The sequence below is a fragment of the Apium graveolens genome, chromosome 2, assembly GCF_009905375.1.
Source record: "Apium graveolens cultivar Ventura chromosome 2, ASM990537v1, whole genome shotgun sequence".
Lineage (NCBI taxonomy): Eukaryota > Viridiplantae > Streptophyta > Magnoliopsida > Apiales > Apiaceae > Apium > Apium graveolens.
The window spans coordinates 155462149-155486126 of NC_133648.1; the positions used below are offsets into that span (position 1 = coordinate 155462149).

A 23978-nucleotide genomic window follows, 5' to 3' on the forward strand; every position below is an offset into this window, starting at 1 on the left:
ATTAATAGAGAATTAATACTAACCTTGAGCAGCATCCAATCTTCTGATAATCTTCTGAAAATCACTGAGACTTATGAATCAATTCCGTCACTTCAATGTTGACACTCGATGTACTGTCTGGTTCATGAGTGACTAACTTCCGTGACGTTTCTTCATGTCTTGACTTTGATACTCTGATTTTCTTCAGATTGAATCCTTGTAATTAATGATACTCTGACGAGATCTCTGTCACTTGATTAAATCCACGATCTTGATTTATATCACTGAGGCATGATCAACTTCTTGAACTTCTTCCAGTGAATTAACTCCTCAAGTCTGTAGATGAACCTTGTCTCTGAATCCTTTGACAGATATTACTTTGCGAGATCTCTCTGACGGTCGATCCACTATTTACTTATTACATTCTTATTTGAGTTGAGTTGAATCCTCGAATATACAAATAGGCTATGACATATGACTTACAACTATTGATCGAATAAGGTTTATTCGATACCTTTATTTTACTTGATTGAATATTACTTGAATATTCATCCGAGGACTTATGACTCCTTTTATTTTATTAATCGAATATTATTTCGAATATTCATTCGAGGGCTTATGACTCAGTTTATTTTATTATTTGAATATTATTTGAATATTCATTCGAGGGCTTATGACTCATTTTATTTTATTATTTGAATATTCATTCGAGGGCTTATGACTCAGTTTATTTTATTATTTGAATATCATTTGAGTATTCATTCGAGGGCTTATGACTCAGTTTATATTATTTAATGAATATTATTTGAATATTCATTTGAGGATCTATGACTCCGATTATTTGCTAAGATATTTTCTTTATTTTATTAAAGAATAAGGTGTCGATAATCAAACTTATTTTTGATTATTCAAATAAAGATAGTACTTTCGTATAAGTATATCTTTGGTTATTTAATACTCATTTCAAGTATAAGTTTTCCAACTTCTACCTCAATTATTCTTTATGGGAATATTATTTAAATAATAATATTCAGATATTTCTTTTATATTGAGACTGATTTACTTTATTAAATCAGCATTATTCCAAACACTCTTTAAAGTGTTTTCGAGTCTTCAAAATGATTTTAAAAGTTAGAGCGGATCCCAAAACTCATTTTCCGATTTAAGATCTTCCTTTCGAAGGAGACTTGAATATTCGCTCAAAAATCTCGGGGATCCGGCTCTGTGGTGTATTTTATATTCGCAACATGGTTGCTGTTTTGAGAAAACAATTTGATTACTTGCCCAATATTCGGGAAGTAAGTCAATCTGATTGAGTCGGCATAAGCGACAGGCCGGGGTACGGTCTATAAAGTGTAAGTGGCACGGTGGCAGTCCATCAACGCGTAAGAGGCCGGGTGGCGGTCCAGCACAAGGTCCTTATGTGGTCAGGGTGATGACCGGTGGGGGATTCATCCATCTACTAGTAGAAAAGGTTACTTATTGGTATCTTTGCCTGATCAGCAAGATATCTGGTTTATGCCAAAATTCTTTTCCTTCCAAATTCATTGGATATTGCAACTCTGTTCATACTTTACATGAAAGAGGTTTTCAGGAAATGTATGGGAGATATATATGAATATATTTATATATCGGGACTTAATGAAGTATCTCGTAACTTCATTATTTATAATGATATTCAAAGATTGAATCTATTCAAATCTTGTCTTGTAGTCTCATCTATGTGATGAACCTTTGAAACTGATTATAACTTGAACGTGGGTAGTTCAAGTAGTATTTGGGAAAGATATAAGTATATTGGAGTACCTTATAACTTCATCTTTTAAACTTATATCTAGTAAATGATTATCTTATGCATGACAAAGATTTTCAGAAAAACGTTGAGACAAGGTTAGATATATGAGATCACCTTGCAACGATATTTTTATACAGTTATACACTGGAACTCTGTGTATATTATGCATGGAAGAGGACTTCCCATATTTTGAAAAGTATATATGTATATATATATATACTGAATATTTTGCGACTTCATCGCATTAAGGTATCAACTTGGTTCATTTCTTTTGACCAAGACTTTCATGAGTGCTATGAGAAGGCTCATATATTGTTAATCTTTATACATATTATTTTGGTGGGCTTGCTGCTCACCCTTGCTTTCTTCTTTCATCACACAACAACAGTTAGGAAAGATGGCCAGACTCCAGCAGACCCAGCGCAAGCGCGTGGGAAGCGTTCTGCGTCTTCCCGTTGATGTTGTAGCTGCTATAGCTGCAGAGGTAGACCTATTGTAGATCAGACCATCTACTTTTGAGAATCAATTATGTATAATTATAACTTGTGACAGATAATGGCAATTAACTGTAAATTTATCAAGTAATCATTTTAGGTTGTAATAACTTTTAAATTGTGGATTCAAAGACTTGTACTTATTTAAATTTCATCTCTGAGACTATAACGGGTTGTGGTGTGTGTTAGTGTGGGGTCACAGCATAAGGTTATTTATTATTAATTAAGTGAAGTGATATTGTGGAAAGAAAGACCGTGACGACCCGGATCCCCGACCCCGGATCTGTGGGTGTTACACAGAAGGCAATAATACTCATGACCAGCCAACCTATCAAGCATTTGATCGATGAATGGAAGCGGAAAATGATCTTTTCGGGTGGCTTTATTCAACTTCGGATAATCCATGCATACTCTCCACCCTATGACTGTCCGAGTAGGGATGATCTCATTCTTCTCATTAGCTACAACTGTAATACTTCCTTTATTAGGCAAACACTGCATCGGGCTCGCCCATGAACTGTCTGAAATAGGATAAATGATCCTTGCGTCCATCCATTTAAGAATTTCTTTCTTCACCACTTCTTTCATCATAGGATTTAGTCTTCTTTAATGTTCAAGAATTTTATGTATTTAATAAGAAGGGCTGATTCCCTTGATATCTGCTATAGTCCATCTGATGGCTGATTTGAACTCTCTTAGAATTCGCAAAAGCTTGTCTTCACCGCTACTGACAGGTTAGATGCAATAATAACAGGTAATGTAGATGTATCACCTGAAAATGCCTACCTCAAGTGATCTAGCAGTGGTTTGAACTCAAGTGTGGGAGCTTCTTCAATAGATGATTTAAGACGCTCCTGAGAATTTTTTAGCTCTGCTATTCCAAGAGACTCGAATGGCTTATCCAACTTCCTCTTCCACGAAGATGCATTCAACAACTGAAGTTGCTCTGCTCCTTCTTCATCTTCAATCTCAGATTCCCCTGTTAAAGCTCTCTCTAAAGTATCTGACCTTAGCAATCGCTCCATCTCCGAATTCACTACCGAGTCGACCAGTTCTACTTATAGCACTCCTCTTCATCTGTTGGGAATTTTATTGCATTGAACACATTAAAAGTGATATCCTGATCTTGAACCCTTGTTGTAAGCTCTCCTTTTTTTCTTATCGATCAAAGTTCGACATGTAGCTAAGAATGGTCTTCCCAAGATCATAGGAATCTTTTTATCCTCTTCAAAGTCTAGAATGACAGATAATGGGATCATATTGATACTAGCTCCCAAGTCGCACAAGCACTTGTTGAAAGATAACTTGCCAATGGTGTATGGTATCGTGAAGCTTCCCGGATCTTTAAGTTTGGGAGGCAATTTCTGTTGCAGCACCGCACTGCACTCTTCCGTTAGAGCAACGGTTTCCAACTCCTCAAATTTCAACTTCCGAGATAGAATACCCTTCATGAACTTCGCATAGTTCAGCATCTGTTCTAGAGCTTCCGCAAAAGGTATGTTAATATGCGATTTCTTGAAAATCTCCAAAAACTGGGCAAACTGCTTGTCGATCTTCTGCTTCTAAAGTATTTTTGGATATGGAGGAGGCGGATAGACCTGTTTGTTTCCTATATCCTGCTCAGGAGTAGATTGTTCAGCAGAATTTTTGTTCATTTCCACTTCACCATCCTTCTGATCAGCTTTATCAAGACTTCAATTTTCTGGTTCAAGGGAGAGCGCGGGCGCGCTGAGAGGTAGCGCGGGCGTGCTGACCTTCTGCCCATGCACTTCTTCGTTTTTCTCAGCTACTGATTTTTGATGGTTAACAACTTTTCCAGATCTCAAAGTGATTCCTTTCAACTGTTCTTTGGCTTCCCTCTTTCCTGGGTTAGCCTCTGTATCACTAGGAAGAGTTTCTTGTGGTCTATTCAGCAACGCATTGGCAATTTGTCCTATTTAATTCTCCAAAGTTTTGATCAAAATCATTTGGCTTTTGCACATTACCCTCAATTCTTCCAATTCATATTTTTCATTAGCAGATTTACCAGCACTTCCATGAGCTTGTTGTTGCATTCTCTGTGGTTGAAATTGTTGCCTTGGTTCATACTGTTGTTGAAAACCAGGAGGGTTGAATGACTTGGCTCCAAATTGCTGGTAAGGCTGTTGTGGATCTTGCATACCACTCTGATTATTGCTCCAGCTGAAATTAGGATGGTTTCATTTTTTAGGATGATAAGCGGCATGAACTGGTTACTGTGATCTCTAAAACTTGCTCACAAAGTGTGCTCACTCACTAGATATAACAAATTGATCCATCGCATGGGCACCTGCATAAAGCTCACAAACACTTGCTATCTGATGAACTCCATAGTTGGTTAGAGAATCCACTTTCATAGTCAAAACCTTTAGCTGTGCCACTATAGTCGTAGCTGTGTCCACCTCCAGAATTCCTGCTACCTTGCCTTGTGGTAGTCTCTGAGTTGGATTCTGATATTCATTAGCAGCCATCATTTCAATTAGCTCATAAGCTTCCTCATAGCTCTTAGCCCATAAGGCTCCACCTGATACTGCATCTAACATGGGTCTCGACTGTGCTCCCAACCCATTATAGAAGTAATTGATAACCATCCAATCAGGCATTCCATGATGAAGACACTTCCTAAGCATTTCCTTGTAGCGTTCCCAAGCTTCATATAAAGATTCTCCCAATTGTTGTGCAAATTGAGTAAGAGCATTCCTGATTGCAGCTGTTTTTCCATAGGGAATAATTTAGTAAAAAATTTCTGAGCAAGATCCTCTCATGTCGCAATCGAACCTGCTGTGTTAGGAGCAATTGATGATATAAAACAGAAACTATCAGAAGTTCACATCAGAACTTATATATCAAAGGATGTTGATTGTAACACCCCCAGATCCGGGGTCGGGGATCCGGGTCGTCACGGTCTTTCTTCCCACAATATAACTTCACTTAATTAATAATAAATAACCTTATGCTATGACCCCACACTAACACACACCACAACCCGTTATAGTCTCAGAGATGAAATTGAAATAAGTACAAGTCTTTAAATCCACAATTTAAAAGTTATTACAACCCAAAATGATTACTTGATAAATTTACAGTTAATTTCCATTATCTGCCACAGGTTATAATTATACATAATTTGATTCTCAAAAATAGAATGCCTGATCTACCAATAGATCTACCTATGCAGCTATAGCAGCCACAACATCATCGGGAAGACGCGGGACGCTTCCCACGCGCTTGCGCTGGGTCTGCTGGAGTCTGGCCATCTTTCCTAACTGTTGTTGTGTGATGAAGAAATAAAGCAAGAGTGAGCTTTACAGCTCGCAAGATAATATATAGTGATAACAATAATATAAGTATCTAAATGGATACTTACTAGAATCTTTTATCATGTGTAAGATAATTACTTACTAGATATAAGTAAAAACAAGGGATGAAGTTACCAATTACTTCACTATACTTATATCATTTATAAAGCTACTTGAACTACCATTGTTCAAAGTATAATGAGCTTTCAACAGTTCATCACCTAGATGAGACTACAAGACAAGATTTGAATAGATTAAATCTTTGAAATATTATTAAAGGAAATGAAGTTATGATATACTTCATTAAGTTCTGATATATATATATATGTATATATATCCACATATACATCTTCTTTATATATTTCCCGAAAACCTCTGTCATGTAAAGTATGAACAGAGTTTGGAACATCCAATGAATTTTGGAAAGGAAAAGAATTTTGGCATAAACCAGATATCTCGCTGATCAGGCAAAGATACCAATAAGTAACCTTTTCTACTAGTAGATGGACGAATTCCCCACTGGTCATCACCCTGGTCTCAATAGGACCTTATGCTGGACTGCCACTCAGCCACTTATGCATTTGATGGACTCCCACTGAGCCACTTACACTATCATGGACGCCCACTGAGCCCATGTTGCTTATGCCGACTCAATAGATAGACTTACTTCCCGAACGTTGGGTAAGTAATCAATTCATTTACCAAAACTGCAACCTTGTTGCGAATATAAAATACACCACAGAGCCGGATCCCTCAGGTTTTGAGCGAGTATTTTTAGTCCCCTTAAAAAGGAAGATCTTAAATATAAAAATGAGTTTTGGGATCCGCTCTAACTTTTAAAAATCATTTTGAAGACTCGAAAACACTTTAAAGAGTGTTTGGAGTAAAGCTGATTTAATGAAGTAAATCAGTCCCCAGTATATTTAGAAAATGTCTGAATATTATTATTTAAATAATATTCCCATAAAGAATAATCTTTATAAAAATAATTGAAGTAGAAGTATTAAAACTTATACTTGAAACGAGTATTAAATAACCAAAGATATACTTATACGAAAGTACTATCTTTATTTGAATAATCGAGAATAAGTTTGATTATTGACACCTTATTCTTTAATAAAATAAAGAATATATTGCAGTAATAAGCGGAGTCATAATACCTCGAATGAATATTATAAATAATATTCATAAAATAAAGGAGTCATACATCCTCAAATGAATATCCAAGTAATATCCAATAATAATATAAAAGAGTCATAAGCCCTCGAATAATATTCGAAATAATATTCAATAAATAATATAAAGATTCATAAGCCCTCGAATGAATATTCAAATAATATTCATTTAATAAAATAAAGTTAAAGTTATCGAATAAACCTTATTCGATTAATAGTTTTGAAAACTATAACCATATATATATAAAAATATATATATTATACTCGGGAACATCGACTCCCGGTTTAGAAATATGTTCACCTTTTGATCCCCTATACTAAGGGTAAACTCAATACCGCTTATCTCTAGCATAGGTATTATGCAACTGTAAGCATTTTAACCAACAGATATATAATCCAAGAATATGAAACAGGCATGCATATATACCATATCACATGCTACAATATATCGCAAGATCATGCATATACACATATACATCACAACAACAGTATAACGGGTAGAAAACTTGCCTGAGCGACTTGGGGTGATAAAAGGCTCGGGACGAGTTTGGTAACCTATAAACAACAAGTAAGTTGGAATTAAACCAAAGTCACTTGTAAATCTATACTTTAACTAACTTAGACTCTAACGCTTGTTTTGCGCTTATTGATTCTCTTAAGTCACTCGAGTACCCTCGGCTCCACCATTTTTAATAATTTAACCTTTACGAGTTTTAAGGCGATTCCTTCGCGAGTGTCTTACCAACTGCCTAACACACTTACCATAAATGTTTCTCACCCCAATTAGTCATTTAAGGTCCTTAACCAAGGTTTTAAAGTAAGGCGAGGGGAAAAGTTTCGTTCGTGAAACGCCGTTACTTGAAATGGTCGTTTCTCCTAAACCGTGCATCGGAATCGAACGAACTACATATCAAAACGAAGCTCGTAACATGAGCTATCTAAAAATGGCAATGGTCATAATCTAGCAGGGGGTTCTCGGGTCCTAATATTATGCACAAAAACAGTCTAAAGAAAATCGGACGTTACGACGGCTATGTTTACGCGATTTCCCAAATTTAAACCAATTCAAACAACCACAATTTCAACTCCAATTCACAACCCAATCAAACCTCCATCTAAACTACATTACAACAGCCCCAAATCAACTCAATATTACCAATTTATTCATCTAAACCAAGTCAAAAAATGTGACCAAGAACTTCAAATCTAACAAGCATCACTCCTAACTCCAAAATCAAAAAAACCACTTACTAAACAAATCTCTATCATGAGTACACACTTATTACACTAACCCATCATCTAACATTATGAAATCCAAACCAACAAAACTTAATACTAAGGGTTTGAGAAGTTATACCTTCCTTGGAGAGTGGAGAATCACTTAGGAAGCCTTAAATAACCACTAACTATCTCTACTAAGCTTGGATCTTGAAGAAACCTAAGAAAACACAAAGTTAGTGTCTTGAAAACACTATTCACCAAGAACTTTGATGAATTAATTAGCTATGTTAAACATGGAATCTTGAGCTTAAACTTATGGCTCATCTTAGTTATGAATTATGGAAGATAAAGAAACAATCCTCTTGATTTTGAAGGTGTGTAGCTAGGGTTTTGAAATTCTCATCCTTGCATTTCTTCAAAAAGCCGAGAGCAAGATGAAGAAGAAAGAGAGATTTTTGTGTTTTGCCTTGTTTTGCTTTTGGTTGGTTGATTTTTGTGTTGTTTTAGGTTAATTACTTAATTAACCTTGATTTTGTGTGGTTAATAACCATCCACATCTCCTTCCTCCTTATGTCATGCTTGTGTCATGCTATGATGTCATCTTTCCCTCCTTGTCCTCTTCTCATTGGTTGGGTGACATCATCCCCACTAATCTCTTTGATTAACTTCCTAATTGTTTGCCTAATGACCGCTGATCTGTTATACGGTTCGCTTAACTTTCGTTTTTGTTTATCGTTTGAGGGATCATACCCGGGATCTTATTACTTAGGTTCCCTTAACCTATCTCAATACATTATATTCCTTTTTATGATCCTCTCTTATAATCCTTTAATTTAAATCCTTTTTATCCTGTTACCTTTTTCTCAATTCTTTCCGTATCTAGTGGATTTCCGGGAAAAATCAAAGTGTTCGGAAATTGGATTCTGACGATCTTTACATACACTTATATACCACATAGAGTACTAATAATATCCCAGAAGATCAATAACAGAACCCCTACATAGTGTGGCATGAAAAATTTTCTCATTCAGCAAAAACACTATTCATAAGGGTTTCAAAAATTTTCCAAAAATTGGGGTTATTACATTGATAACATTAACGGATGATGAAATATCAACAGATGATAGGATATCTACGGATGATTGTTTCAACAGATGATGATGTTAACGGATAATAAAATCAGTATTTGTCACATCAGTTGATCTTCAAAGAGGAAAAGGAAACAGGAATTTCAAGGTGGTGAAGGACTTTATCTCAGAAGCAATAGTATAGGTTTCCTTCTTGGTAATAGAATAGGATTCCTTATACATTGGTAGTTGTGCTCCGCATAAAGCATAGTTTAGGTTCATGGTATATGCCTTGCGATATTGTTATATATTTCGTATAACCTAGCAGCTCTCAAGGATTTTTGTTCATCCTTTCGAGAGAGTACATGTGTAATAAGTTTTTATTAGTTAATATAAAAACTGTTGATTATGTTGAAGCTTTGTCGATTAGAAAGTATTAACTGTATTCACCCCCCCCCCTCTACAGTTGATTAAGGGCCTAATAATTGGTATCTAGTTTGCTGTTAACATATAAACAGTTTAAGATCTGAAGATCAATCTATAATGGCAGATAAAGAAGAAGAGATACAGAACCCGAAGCCATAACCCCCAGTCGGATCACAGATAAACAACAACATGAGTAGGTATGAAGCAATCAAGGTGCCTATCCTGAAGATACATGAATATCCAATCTGGAAAGTCAGGATGGCCATGTGTTTAGAAGCCACAGATCCTGAATACCTAAGCATGATCTATGATGGTCCTCATAAACTAATGAAGGTAGCTGTTATGAACAAGGTTCAAATAAAGACCATTAAGTTTAATCCAAGTGCTAATAATGTTAAATCAATCCATGAGGAAGGTACTACCTCAGCACCTAGATCAAACTTAACTACTAAAAGAGTGAACAATTTCACACAAATTCAGTAAATATTAGTTCAATGACTCAGAAATAGCTTAAGCAAAAGCTGAAGGATCTACGCATGAAAGACAAGAGGAAAAGGTCTACGAACAATAGGAATGACAAGGTAGGTGTTAATAAGAATGGAAATTATATAACCCCACATAATGCACCTAGAAAGACCTGTTCAAACTGTGGTAGCACTAATAATCTTGATAATTCTTGCAAGAAGAATAAAATGATAAATACTGTTTCTTCCAAATCAGAGTTTAGGAATAAAATAGTTAAATATAAACCGAGGAGTCCTTGTTTTTATTTTGGAAGTGTTTGGCATTCTATTTATACATGTAAAGAGTATCAAAGTTTGTATTATGATTATTATAAACTGAAACCCTCTTTAATTAAAGCAAAATCTGATTCTGCATGTATAAATACTGATAGTAAGGATGTTAACATTAATTCTGATAAAAAGTCTTCTACTACATATATTAACAAACTTAAAAGGCCAAAGGATCCAAGAAAGTTTGGGTTCTTAAAAACACTAACTGATTCAAATTACTGATTGCAGGGTGACAGGAGGAATGCTCTAGTCTTGGACAGTGGATGCTCAGGATATATGACTGGTTATAAATCCTTTCTATCAGAATTTGAGGAGAAGGCTGGCCGAAGTGTTTCTTAAGGAGATGGAAACTTAGGAAAAATCTTGGGATATGGAAAAATTAAAATTGGAAATGTCATCATTGAAAATGTAGCTCTAGTTGCAGGACTCAAGCATAATCTGATCAGTGTGACTCAAATCTGTGACTAAGGTTACCAGGGTCTCCACAAGAATTGATAATTCAGAAGTTTGTCTACTAAGTAGAGCATCTGTGAAAGACAGCTAGAACTGGCATAAAAGACTTTCTCACCTCAACTTCAATAATATCAATGAACTTGTGAGGAAAGATCTTATAAGAGGATTGCCCGATGCAGTGTTTACTCCTGATGGCTTATGTGATTCATGCAAGAAAGCCAAATAAAGGAAGACATCTTTCAACAGTAAAACTGAATCCTCAATTCTTGAACCATATCATCTACTTCATGTTGATCTCTTTGGTCCAGTGAATGTTATGTCTATTTCCAAGAAGAGGTATGTACTTGTGATTGTTGATGAATATAAAAGATACACATGGGTGTATTTTTTGCACACCAAGGATGAATCTCCATCCATTCTTCTTGATCATCTGAGGGAGCTGAAAAAGGATCAACATACAAAATGAAGATCATCAGAAGTGATAATGGAACTAAATTCAAGAATAGCTCTATGGAAGAGTTCTACAAACTCAAGGGGATAAAACAAGAGTTTTCTGCTCCTGGAACTCCACAAAAAAATAGAGTTGTTGAAAGAAAGAATAGAACTCTGATAGAAGCTGCAAGAACCATGCTAGAAGAAGCAAGATTACCTACCTACTTCTGGGATGAGGCTGTGCAAATTGCTTGCTTTACACAAAATGCAACTTTGATCAACAAGCATGGAAAACCACCATTTGAGATGGTGAAAGGAAAGAAACCAAATTTGAAATACTTTCATATATTTGGTTCTAAGTGCTTTATTCTCAAAACTCATCCAGAGAAGCTTACCAGGTTTGACTTAAAAGCTGATGAAGGAATCTTTGTGGGATATCCATTGTCTACAAAAGCCTTCAGAGTTTATAATCTGAGAACAAGAATAGTCATGGAATCTATACATGTATCTTTTGATGAAAATAAGATAACAGGTCTAGAAGATGCAGATGATCATGACAAGTTAAGATTTGAAAATGAAGTACTTTATACTGAACTTCTAAATCCTGACTCTAATTCATAAATCCGTATATCACTCAAAGCTCTGAGGTTCCACAGAATAGTGGAAATTCTTCTCACACTGAAGCATATATTGAGGGGGTGCAACATGACTCAAATCTAGAGACTACTACAAGTGATTTAATTCAAGAAACATCAGTAAAAAAATCATCAGACTCATCTTCCTCAAACTCTGATGAGTTAAATACGGATAACAATGGGAACACTGATTCAGGGGAGCATCAGAAAACAATAGTGGTACTACTCAAGGAAATAGCAGAGAATTCATGGATAAAGGGGAGGTTCTTCTTCTAGGAGTCAACTTCCATCTGCAAGAAAATGGTCTAAGTCACATACACCTGATTTAATCATTGGAAACCCTGACAGTGGTGTAAGAACAAGAAAAGCCACTCAGAATAAATATTTCTACCATTCTTTTTTATCTCAAACTGAACCTAAGAAGGTTGAAAAAGCTCTGCAAGATGCTAAATGGGTCACAGCAATACAAGAGGAACTCAATGAGTTTGAAAGGAACAAAGTCTGGACTCTTGTGCCAAGACCAAAGAACATATATGTAGTTGGCACAAAGTGGGTGTTCAGAAACAAAACTGACAGTGCGGGCATTGTTACAAGAAATAAAGCAAGACTGGTTGCAAAGGGTTACTCACAACAAGAATGATGAGACATTTGCTCCAGTTGCAAGGTTAGAGGCAATAAGGATCTTTCTTGCCTATGCTACTCACAAGAAGTTTAAGGTGTTCCAAATGGATGTGAAGAGTGCATTTCTAAATGGAGAACTCGAAGAGGAAGTTTATGTTGAACAACCTCCAGGGTTCATTGATCCAAAGTATCCAGATCATGTCTACTTACTGGATAAAGCACTCTATGGATTGAAGCAAGCTCCAAGGGCCTGGTATGAAACACTTGCTCTATTTCTGCTAGAGAGTGGTTTCATAAGAGGTACAATTGATAAAACTCTCTTTTATAAATACCATGGTAAGGACTTGTTATTAGTACAGATATATGTTGATGATATCATTTTTGGATCTACCAATGATAAATTATGTGAGAGATTTGCAAAGTTAATGCAGTTCAGGTATCAAATGAGTATGATGGGAGAATTGAGTTACATTCTGGGGTTACAAGTTAAACAAAATGACGAGGAATCTTCATAAATCAATCCAAATACACCAGAAATTTACTCAAAAGATTTGAAATGCAAGACTGCTCAACTGCATAAACTCCTATGGCCACTGCAACCAAGTTAGATTTAAATACTAGTTTTTTAGTAGATATAACTAACTATAGAGGTATGATTGGCTCACTCTTATATCTGGATGCTAGTAGACCTGATATCATATATGCTACATGTCTATGTGCAAGGTTCCAAGCTGACCCTAGAGAACCTCATCTATTAGCTATGAAGAGAAATTTTAAGTATCTCAAAGGCACCATGAATCTGGAATTATGGTATCCTGGAGATTCAGATTTTAAGCTAATTGGATATTCAGATGCCAATTTTGCGGGATGCAAAATAGACAGGAAAAGCACTTCTAGAAGTTGCCAAGTCCTTGGTGGAATATTGGTTTCTTGGTATAGAAAAAAACAAAAGTCAATTTCCATATCAACTGCAGAAGCAGAATACATTGCTGCAGGAAGCTGTTGTGCTCAGATTCTATGGATGAAGAATCAGCTACTGAATTATGGGTTAGACTATTCTTATATTCATATATATTATGATAATAAAAGTGCTATTACAATGACAGGAATTCAGTGCAACATTCAATGACTAAGCACACCAGTATCAGATATTATTTCATAAGGGAACATGTGGAAGCTGGTCTAGTGGAATTGGTCTTTATTTCAACAGATCGATATGTAGTAGATATTTTAACCAAACCTCTTTGTTAGTCCCTAACAAAGCAATAAGAATTACAGAAGGGGGGTTGAATGGAATTCTTGAACCCAAAAAAATATAAAATGTTCTATCTTAATAATATATAAGTGTTTGATTTACAAAGTGCGGAATAAGAAGTTAGTAAAATCAAAACACAAGTAATTAAAAACACAAGTCTTTAAAAACTTTCTGGTGGATTTGAATGTATCCACCAGAGATATATATTATATCAAGAGAACTCTGTGTAGCAAGATTAGCTCACAACTGCTTACAAATATGAACAACTAAGTTTACAGAGAAATGCTAAGGATGCAACTTACAATTGTTTCTCTGAGATAATGTTCTTAGTCTTGTTCTTTTTGTTCTATTTGCTACTTCTTGGTTTATATATCACCAAGATTACAAAGTAATAAGACAAGATAATAAAACAAAACCTATCAAGTCAAATAATATGCTGCTTCATTACTTTATTCCAGTATCTTTGAATATCTTCATAATAGCATGGAAATGGCAATGCTTCTTTGTTTTCTAAAACTCAGTTGAATAGGCTTCCACATTCCTTTTGCATAGACTCGACGCATGTGACTGTATTGTCACTGTCAACAGATGTTTGAATTGATTATCCGTCGGTACATGATCATCCGTCGGGTTGCCTTGTTGAACATCCGTCGAGTGGCATTGTTGTTTATCCGTCGGGTAGCTATCTGGCACTTGACTTTATTTCATTTATGCAGAATTACAAGACATCATCTATGTACAATTAATCAACCTATTCTGCATATCTAATTAAAGTCAACATGACTTGAGTGCTACTACAGAATCTAAACAAGGTGTATGCAGAAATGTGCTATAGACTCATTATTACACAAGCTACTCACTCGATCGATAATAAATCATCATCCTTCGGGACTATATTGAGTCATCCATCAGGACTATATTCCTTATCCGTCGAGTGCTACATTTTTCACTAAGTAATCTACTAAGGTGTTTTGTTAATTAAATCATCAAGTTCACAACATATCCACAATAATCTCCCCCAATTTATGTCTACTAGAATTGTAGCCATAAATTAAGAGAAACTTGATGATAACAAAACACCCTAAAAATACAACTTTAAAAGTAAGCAGATAAAACTGTAAAGTGCTTCAAATAACAAAATGCACAAAGATTAGCTCACAATCATTTTCAAGGTGCTCCTCTAGCCTGAGCAGATTAATCTAATTCCTTGAAGATCTGGATTTCTTTCCAAGCTTTCTGTTGCTTTCTTATATCTGATTTTGGAGCTGTCTGTGGAATTCCAGTTCATCAGATTCTGAGAGATTTAGCTTTTCTTGAATTTCCAAAAGAGTCTCATTACTAGAGATGCTCAATTGGTCTTCTAATCTGAAAAATCTTCTAACTCATTTGTCATCCATGAACTCCATAAGCCAGTAGGGCCTTGGATGCACTCTACTCCCTGTGTAAGGAATAGTTAGAGTCTTTGAGAGTGCATCTTTAGCTCTAATACACTTCAGTTCTTCAATCTTCTTTAGAACAAGTCTTCTTGCAGTTATATTGAATCCAAAGTTCTTCTTGAATGATGAATAAACCTTTATCAGCATAGATTGGCCTTATTGAAGGATCATGTGAAGTGGCCATTGAATCTCATTTCCTCCCTTGTACTTGAAAACTAAACTTTCACGTAGATTCCTGTAGGCATCAATCCTTCTAACTTCTTCCAGTTCATCTAGATAGAGGTTTAGATCAGAGAATTCCTTGATATCACATAAGTACATGTAATATCCCTTGTTAACTTTGGATTGAGCTTTAGTTAGAGATTTGGATTTGAGAGGTGACAGCTTCACTTTCTTGACTGCTCTTGACTTTGTTCTCTTTGGCTTGTTAAGGATTGGCAAATTGAAGTCAGGAATTGGTAGACTTTACCAGTCTATTGGTTCATCCTTAGGCACAATAGGTTCACCATGAATGTTCCTGTAAGGATCCACCACCTTAATGTCTTCAAATACCACTAAGGGTTTTGATGCTTGAGTTGTAGTTGGAATGGATTCCTCGGGAAACTAATCCTCCAATTCCTTACCAACAAAGTTCAATATCCTTTTGGTTCTTTTGGCCAATTCCTTATATCTGTGAGATTTCTTCTATTGTGGTTCAACTTGCTTCTTCGGATCTTGAGATTCAGTGATTTCAGATGGCTGAGCAGGAATTTGTTGTGTTGGTTTCACAGCTTGTAGCTTGGCCAAGATAGCAGCTTGCTCTTTCTTTTGTTTAATCTTTTTAGCATCTAGAGCATCTTGCTTCTTTTCTTGCTTCAATCTTGCCTTTTCTTCTCTCTTTACTTCAGCAAATTGAGGATGTCCAGCCACCACACAAATTTCTTTACCATCCCTGAAAACTTTAGCAATTCTCTTTTTCAAAGCTGAATCAGCTGGATCCTTATAGAAGGCAATGCATCTTGACAACAGTTTCTTCTCATCAGGCTTTGGTGTCTCATACACTGTACCCAAAGGGTTCTTTAGTGATGATTTTGGATAGTTCACCCTTGGCTTCAAAAGTAGTTCAGCCTTTGGAAATTTGATGCAGGATGGTTGTCCTCTTTCCAGATAGTTCATGCTCATTTCATTCACGGAGATTTGCCTGACTTGAGAGTGATGAATTGCTGACTTTTATGGTTTCTTTGCTAGCCTAAACTTCTTTTAAATATCCTCATCAATTTTCTCCCAGTTGATTAGATTCAACTGCTCCTTTTCAGCTGCTTTCAAAGTAGCTGTTGCTTCCTTTATCAGATCAATACTTTCCTTAGCCGGTGACTTTGAGATAGTAATTGTAGGCACAATTACTTTGCTAACTTGAATGTTGAGCACTTTTTGCTCCCCCTCACTCCTAGAACTCTCTTTCTCCCCTTTTTTGTTATCATCAAGCTGAGTAGAGGAGGAGGTTTGTGCAGCCACCAGTTTCTGAAGCAAGTCTATTTGTTGAGTTTGGTGTAGATGAATTGCTGTAAGAGATGCTTCCATTGTTGTCATTCTTGTATCCAAGGCATCTATCTTTATGGAAAGATTAAAATTTTTCCTGAGTTGTCTTTTAATGTCAAGCATTGTAGCTTCTAGAAGTTTAGAGTCCATCTTGTCAGAAATGGCCTTTTTTATCTCATCAGTATCACCTTTGATAGTGTTGACATCTTGAGCATATTGAAAACCTTGGATTTGTTATAGTTGCAAAGAAGCAATATGTGCTTGAAGGAGCTTTTTGGTGCTGGCATTTGTGGTGGTTTGAAGAGCATAATTTGTCTGATTTATGAGTTGAATCAGGGTTGTCTTGAAGTAGTGTTCATCACATTGCTTTGAAAATGCCCAAGATGGTATGCCTGATCTTGAACTAGAGCCTATTTCTCCCCTATGTCCAATGGCTCTTCTTCACAATCTCCACCTTCACCTCCAAAGAATTCTTCTGAACCACCAGTCTCATAATCAACGTCACCAGCTGTTGAAGGCAAAGCTGTGATGGCATCCCAAGCTCTTTGAAGGGACTGTGTGGTGTGCACCAAGTTTAGCACCCTTTCTACATTGTCATTGCCATGTCCAGCTAGAAGTTGGTAGGCTGGAACAGGGTGAGTAAATGTCTCAGCATCTAAGGAGGTGGAATCTGTAATAGCTTGAGTTTGCTGAGATAGTCCCTCCCTGTCTGCATCCTGGACATTCATTAACTCACTTACAATAACATCTACCTTTATATCTTCAGTACCTGCTTTTCTCTCATTTTCTCTATTTTCTTGCATCAAGGTCTCACCTTGGCTCACCACTCTCACACCCTCACATTCACCATTAAAGGTGGGACTCCTCACACTCTCTTTCGCCAATCTTGAAGATCTGGATTGCATATTTTCACTCTTTTCCTCTCCTTTTTCCTGGGAGCAACCCAGACTCTCACTCAATTCACTCCCTTTCCTCAATCCTAGGAGTGATTGTACTACCACTAAGTCTTCTGCACTGAAGATAATTGATGAAATTTGAAGTTGTGCAGAGACACTCGACAGATAAGGGATATCCGTCGGGTTAGCATTTTGACTATCCGACGGATAACTATTGTTAAGCTTATCCGTTGGGATACAATCACTACTCGACGGATGAGCAGTATCCATCGAGTGAGTAGAAATGAATGTGTTTGGAGTGGAAACTATTATGGACTATGTGCAGACTGATGAGAATTTTGGCAAAGATGTCTCAACAGTTCCTGAAAGAATTGGCCAGTGAGCCAACAAATCATCCAAAAGATGATGCTCACTTGCACTAGATCTTGGCTTCCCCAACAGAGTTAAAGAAGGGGAATCAGGAATTGATGTGTTGATCATATTCACATCCAGAGAGTTTGTGGGAGAATTTGGTGTTTGAGCTTCTATAACTAAAGATTTTGGCTGTGACTCCACATTTATTGGAGCCACATCAAAATGACTTTGAAAAGGTGCAGTTACTGTGTCTTCAACACCAGTTTGCACAGTTTGTGAACCCTGTGCATCCCCAAGGGTTTTTGGTTTCTTCTTTCTAGTATAGGTTTGGGGTGAGCTTGTGTCCCTTACCCTTTTGGCCTGTGCTCTTGGCTGAGAGCTTTGTTCAATAGTCACATCCTTTTGGGAGGATGCAACTAGCAATGAGCTTATGTCCTTATTATGCACTACAGTTTGTTGGGAAACTGCAGTGTGGCTAGGCTGGGAAATACTCACCTCTCCAACCATATCCTTAGGGTTTCTTTAATGTTCACCCTGTCCCTCACCTTTCTTACCCACCTTCGCACTCCCCTCTTTTGGTTTGGTGGATTTTGCAACTGGCATCTTTTGAGAGATACCAGAGGGGCTTTCTTTGACTTAGATTTAGAAATTATTGATGGTTTGGTAGCTTGGGTAGGCAACTATTGGGTCATTGACACAGTTGCCAGAGCTGCACTATAAGGCAAAGAAATTTGTGAGGCTGGAAGAGTAGGGACAGCTGAACTTACTTCACTTACCTGAGGTGCCTCCATAACAGGAAAATAGAAGAGTGGCACCTCTTTGTGATGGTTTGCCCTGTTCAAATCTGCAACAATCCTTCTCTCTTGAACCCAACAATCTAATTTGTTGGTTGGGTTCTCAAGCACAATATCCTCAGAGAGGTGGTTAGCAATCATCATTAAAAATCTAGCATAATAAACATTTTTACCCCTCTTATTTAACTCCCCTAACTTAAACCCCAACTCAATTATGATAAGATCACTAAAGTTGAAAAATTTATCAGTAACAAGCATGTAAAGCATGTTAAACATAGAGATATTGACAGAATCAAAATTACTGATTTTACCAGAAAAGACCTTGGTAACTACATCACACAGATAACTCCATTCCTTTCTAAGACCCAACCTCCTAATTTCACTTATTTTAGAAGTAGAGAGTGCATAGTTCATGGAGTTAAGCATGTTAATAATGTCAGTTTTTGTGTGTGGTGAAGTTACAGTATTATCAGGAATCTTGAAATATGCTTTAACAATGTCACTATTAACACATAATTCCTTACCTTTAATAGTGAAAATGATAGTCTTAGCAGCTGAGTTGTATGTGAAGGGTTTTTAGCACATAAATGCAACGAAAACGTAAATTTAAATCTTAAAAAAAACGAAACCCTCTACAGGATCCATGCGAAAAATAATATTTAATTCATAGTTCAGTATGTTTACCTTAAGAAGCTTTACGTTAATGGAAAAATGGAGGTCTTGAATGATCACCACGTAGCCCATCGCTGGAACGATCTACGCCTTGAAGGTATCCACACGAATGATCGCCCGGAGGATGGGTGTGTACTAGCACGTTCTTGAGGCCACCTTCTTGCTCTCTCTATCTCTCTTCAAGCTGCTAGGGTTTATGTTTTATCAAATAAAATATGTAACCCTAATTCTATTAGAAAAAGATATAATATAGGGAAGAGCTATTGGGCCTCCAACCCTAAACTTAATTTTAGAGTTAGTATTATTATTAAATTCGAAATTCTAATTATTGTATTATTAAGTCTCACTTAATCATCCAATAACTTAATTTCAGATTTAATATTAAATTCAAATTTCCTATTTATTTAATTAATTAAGTCACACTTAATTAATAACAAATAATTCGAATTACTTACATTTAATTTAAATCCGAATTTAAATTAAATAATCCTCCAATCATTCTTTGTGCGACCCTTTAGGTTATTATTACGTTGGCAATAATTTTAAATCTAATTTAAAATCATAAACAATGAGCGGCATCTAGTAATACATCATTGTTACCCAAGTAATAATAATTAAATCGGTGATCGATTAAACCTTTTGTGTATGATGTACAATGTACTATAATCCTTTTAACCATATATTATAGATTAAACTCGAGGCATGTTATGTGTCATCCTCTTCATAATTTAATCCAGGTTACCTTTATCGATGAGTAGACTATAACATCAAATCAACATTTGAGCATGGCCATGCATTTCATAGTCTAACTCAAACAAGAGGCCAATAATATCACTCCTAAAATAGGAGGGTTAAACCCTTTCTAGATCATTCATATTTCTCATATGATTCATAATATACCCAATATACACTTTTATCATCACCCAGTCAAAGGTACCTTTTAATGCAACCAAAGTATATTAATTCTCATATAGAAATATAATGATTTCAAGTCTATGGACCGATACATCATTATCACTATGAGAATTACTTATGACACAACAGACATGTAGAATCTCACATTGGGTCTTCCAGCACCATGTATATAATACATGTGCCTGTGTTTTGACTTTAGTATCACTATACCTATGATCAATGAGATGTGATCATCAGTCAACATTCACACTAGTCTTAATTCATTATTATTGTCCCTTAATAATAATACTCGACTACGGATCTTTAGGAATATCGATACTATTCTCATAATCTCATTTCCAAGTCACGTACTTAGAGATATAAAATTACATATCATATTCCAAGGACATTTATTAATCTAACATCTTATCGCAGAAAATAAAGATATAATAAATTACTAAAGAATAATCCATATAATCAGAATTAATAATCCAAATGTTTCATAATATAAACATAATAGTGTTGTCTCTAGGGCACAAACACTAACAATCTCCCACTTGCACTAGAGCCAATCACCCAGATATCTAATACCCATGAAACTAGTATGACCTTCGTAATTTTGCTGCGTCAAAGCCTTAGTCAGTGGGTCTGCAACATTATCATCAGTATGCACTTTACATATATGTATATCTCCTCTTAGGTCACACACACTGTAGAAGGGGGTTGAATATAGTGTTTATCACAATCAAATCGAATTAAAGAACTCAAGTAACAAAAAACAGACTTTATTCAATATAATAAACTCTGTTACAATATGGAACTGTCCTCTTTCAGTGATGAACAAATATCACGAGAGCTGTTAGGGTTACAATGAATATTATTCTCGATGATGATAACATTTATAGTGTAAATCCTATATCTGTGTTTATATACTACACAGTTACAAGATAATCGCTAATTGATATGGAATATAATTCTGCTTCCTATTATATATCAATCGGATATCTTTTCTTCCAAGTATTCTATTCTTCATAGAATTCCTTCTTCATGCATATCTCTTCTTGTGTTTGTCTTGATCTTCTTTCCTTTCAATCAGCCGCCTTCCTTATCTAAAAGTCCCCTTAAGTCCTGATATTATCTTCTGATAAATATCTCCTGATAACTTAAGTTCTGACCACTTAAGTTCTGACTTCAGTATAAGTATTGATTTCCAGTTAAGTACTGATTTGTCCTATTTAAGTAAGATCTGAAAACTAAACACAAATCATATTAGACATGACATTATCAAATATATCTAACAATCTCCCCCAACTTGTAAATTAACATAATGTACAAGTTTAACAGATATTTGATGATGTCAAAAACATTAAGTACAAATGCATGAGAATTTGACTAGATAACTACAACTTACAGTCCTTAAAGCTTTACTAACTTTAACTTCTGATAACATCTTCAGTCTGTATACACATCAGAATTTGAGCAGTTGTAGATCTTGACTTGACTTCAATTACTGATCTCTTTGATGTCAGGAGTTGTTCTGAGATAGTTCTTTAACAAACATCTCTCAGCATATTTAAGTTCATCAATCATCCTCCTTTTAGCATTCTTCAATTCAACTATATCTTCACCAATTTGAAAGATAGCAGCCCTGAGATCATTTATTCTAGCTTTCCTTATGTCTTGATCCAGTCTGATCAAATATGCCTTGTTAGACTCAAGATTGAATTCCACAGCCTTATAACCCAGAAAGGTAGTTATAATCTTAGCAGAGTTAGGCTTCATCTCAACAATATCACCCTTGTGATCTCTGTACTTGGGATAGTATGTGCTGTCAGACTTTACAGAATAAAGCTTATTTTGCCTCGGAATTTTAGTTTTCAAATAATTTGCAGCACTTTCTATTAATTTGTTCTTCACTTGAAGTAAGAATAAAACATGTTCTAGTTCGTCAAAATACTTTAGTGGCATAGCATTCTCCCTTATATGGTAAACCCTTCCATCTATCATGAAATATAATAAGATGTGTTCTTTCAAGAAGGTATGGTAAACCATCTGTACAGATTCAAGCTGATTCAATCTTTCAGGAGTTGCTCCAACACCTGGTTCACTTAAGGAAGTTGGATCATTGGTTGTGTTCGGCACTCTTCTTTCATCAGCACTACCTAATCCAGATTTATCTCTTGCTTCCTTTCCCGTAACAACTCTTTCTTCAAAACCACTTGCTGCAGTCTTCAAAGGTTGAGTCTGTTTAGCTTTGGTGAATCCTGGTAGGAGTAACTTTGAGGATTTAACATGAGCAATGTCAGAGGTTTCCTTTAACTTATCTTCTGAAATTAAGCTAACTTGAGCTATGTCAGAGGTTGCTTGCTTCAGTGTCATATCAGAACTTACTATATCTTGACTCTGAACAACTTGAGCCATGTCAGAGGTTGTTTGAGAAATCTTCTTTGAATCCAGAGTAAGATTAGCATCTTCAACAGATATTTCTTCATCCATAGGAGGCACATAAACCTTTACAGGTTCACCAACTTTTTCTTTGCCCTTGGACCTTGGATCTATCTGCATTTGTGATTTGGCCTTGGTTGCCTCAGGATTTACCCTCTCTTTTATCATAATGCCTTTAGCCTTAGGAATTTTCTTTTCAACAACAGAAGCTTCAGATTTGGAGTTGACTTTTTCTAACTTAAGTCTAGCTTCTTCTTCCTTTAAACTCTCAAAGTCCATTCCTGGATTTTCTTTCAGAAATAACTGTCTTGAAATTTCCTCATCAAGTTCCAGATGTTCATCAGAACTTATCCTTTTACCAGTATCAGAAGTTATTCTTCTCCCAGTATCAGAACTTGTTCTTTGACTTGTAGTTCCAGTTCTACTTGATGAAATTCCAGTTCTACTTGATGAAAGACCTTTACCTTGACCATGACCTCCACCCATTCCAGAGTTTTCCGGATCATCTTTTCCATCATCCTTTCCCTTCAGTGTCTTGATAGGTTTGCATTTGGACTTAATTACTTTCTCCCCCTTTTTGGCATCAGCAGGTAATAGAAGAGAGACAAGCAATTCCACTGGGGATTGGATCTCATTGAGTTGATTTTGATGAGAAGCTTGATTTTTTAAAATTTCATCAATCTGAGACTGTTGCTTCTCTTGGGTTTTCTCAATGTAGGCAATTCTGTCAAAGGTAGGTTGGAAAAACCTTTTCTTTTCAAGTTTCAGATTCATATCTAGCTGGATCAAGTTTTCTTGAATTTTATTCACCTTGTCATGAGTTATTGAGTGTTGACCTTGAAGGTGCCTTGTACTCAATGCAGTAACTCTCAGCTGAGTCTTGAAATCATCATTTATCATCAGTTCATCAGCTTTTGCAAGATGGTCAGCAAGAATCTTTTCAGAAGGAACAAAACTAACTGTGTTCCACTCCTTAGTCCACTCCTGTCCTCTAGGAGTTTCACTCCAAGGTACTGGTGCTTCCCCTATAACAAACTTCTTGACTATCTCAGCTTTATGAACAGTTTGTTGAGGTGCATGTCCTGATGGACCAGCTGCATCAGCATCTACATTTGTAACAGCAGCTTCACCAGTAACTTCATCATTAGCAGCATCAGAACTTATAGAATCAGCATGAGCAGCTTCTTCAGATAAAAGAATAGTATGAGAGGCTATTGAGGCTTCAACGTCATCCTCTAAGTGCTGATCTCCACCTAAGTTCTGATCAACAAACATATTCTGATGCTCACCTAAAATCTGATCTTC

The 23978-nt window shown here is 36.0% G+C and overlaps 1 non-coding gene across 1 annotated transcript; it reads left to right on the forward strand.

The window, feature by feature from the left end:
- The first annotated feature begins 4887 nt into the window (after positions 1 to 4887).
- On the forward strand, positions 4888 to 4994 carry LOC141710302 (small nucleolar RNA R71). The gene has a single exon (XR_012570829.1). It is a non-coding gene; the product is annotated as a small nucleolar RNA R71 (small nucleolar RNA).
- The last annotated feature ends 18984 nt before the right edge of the window (positions 4995 to 23978 follow it).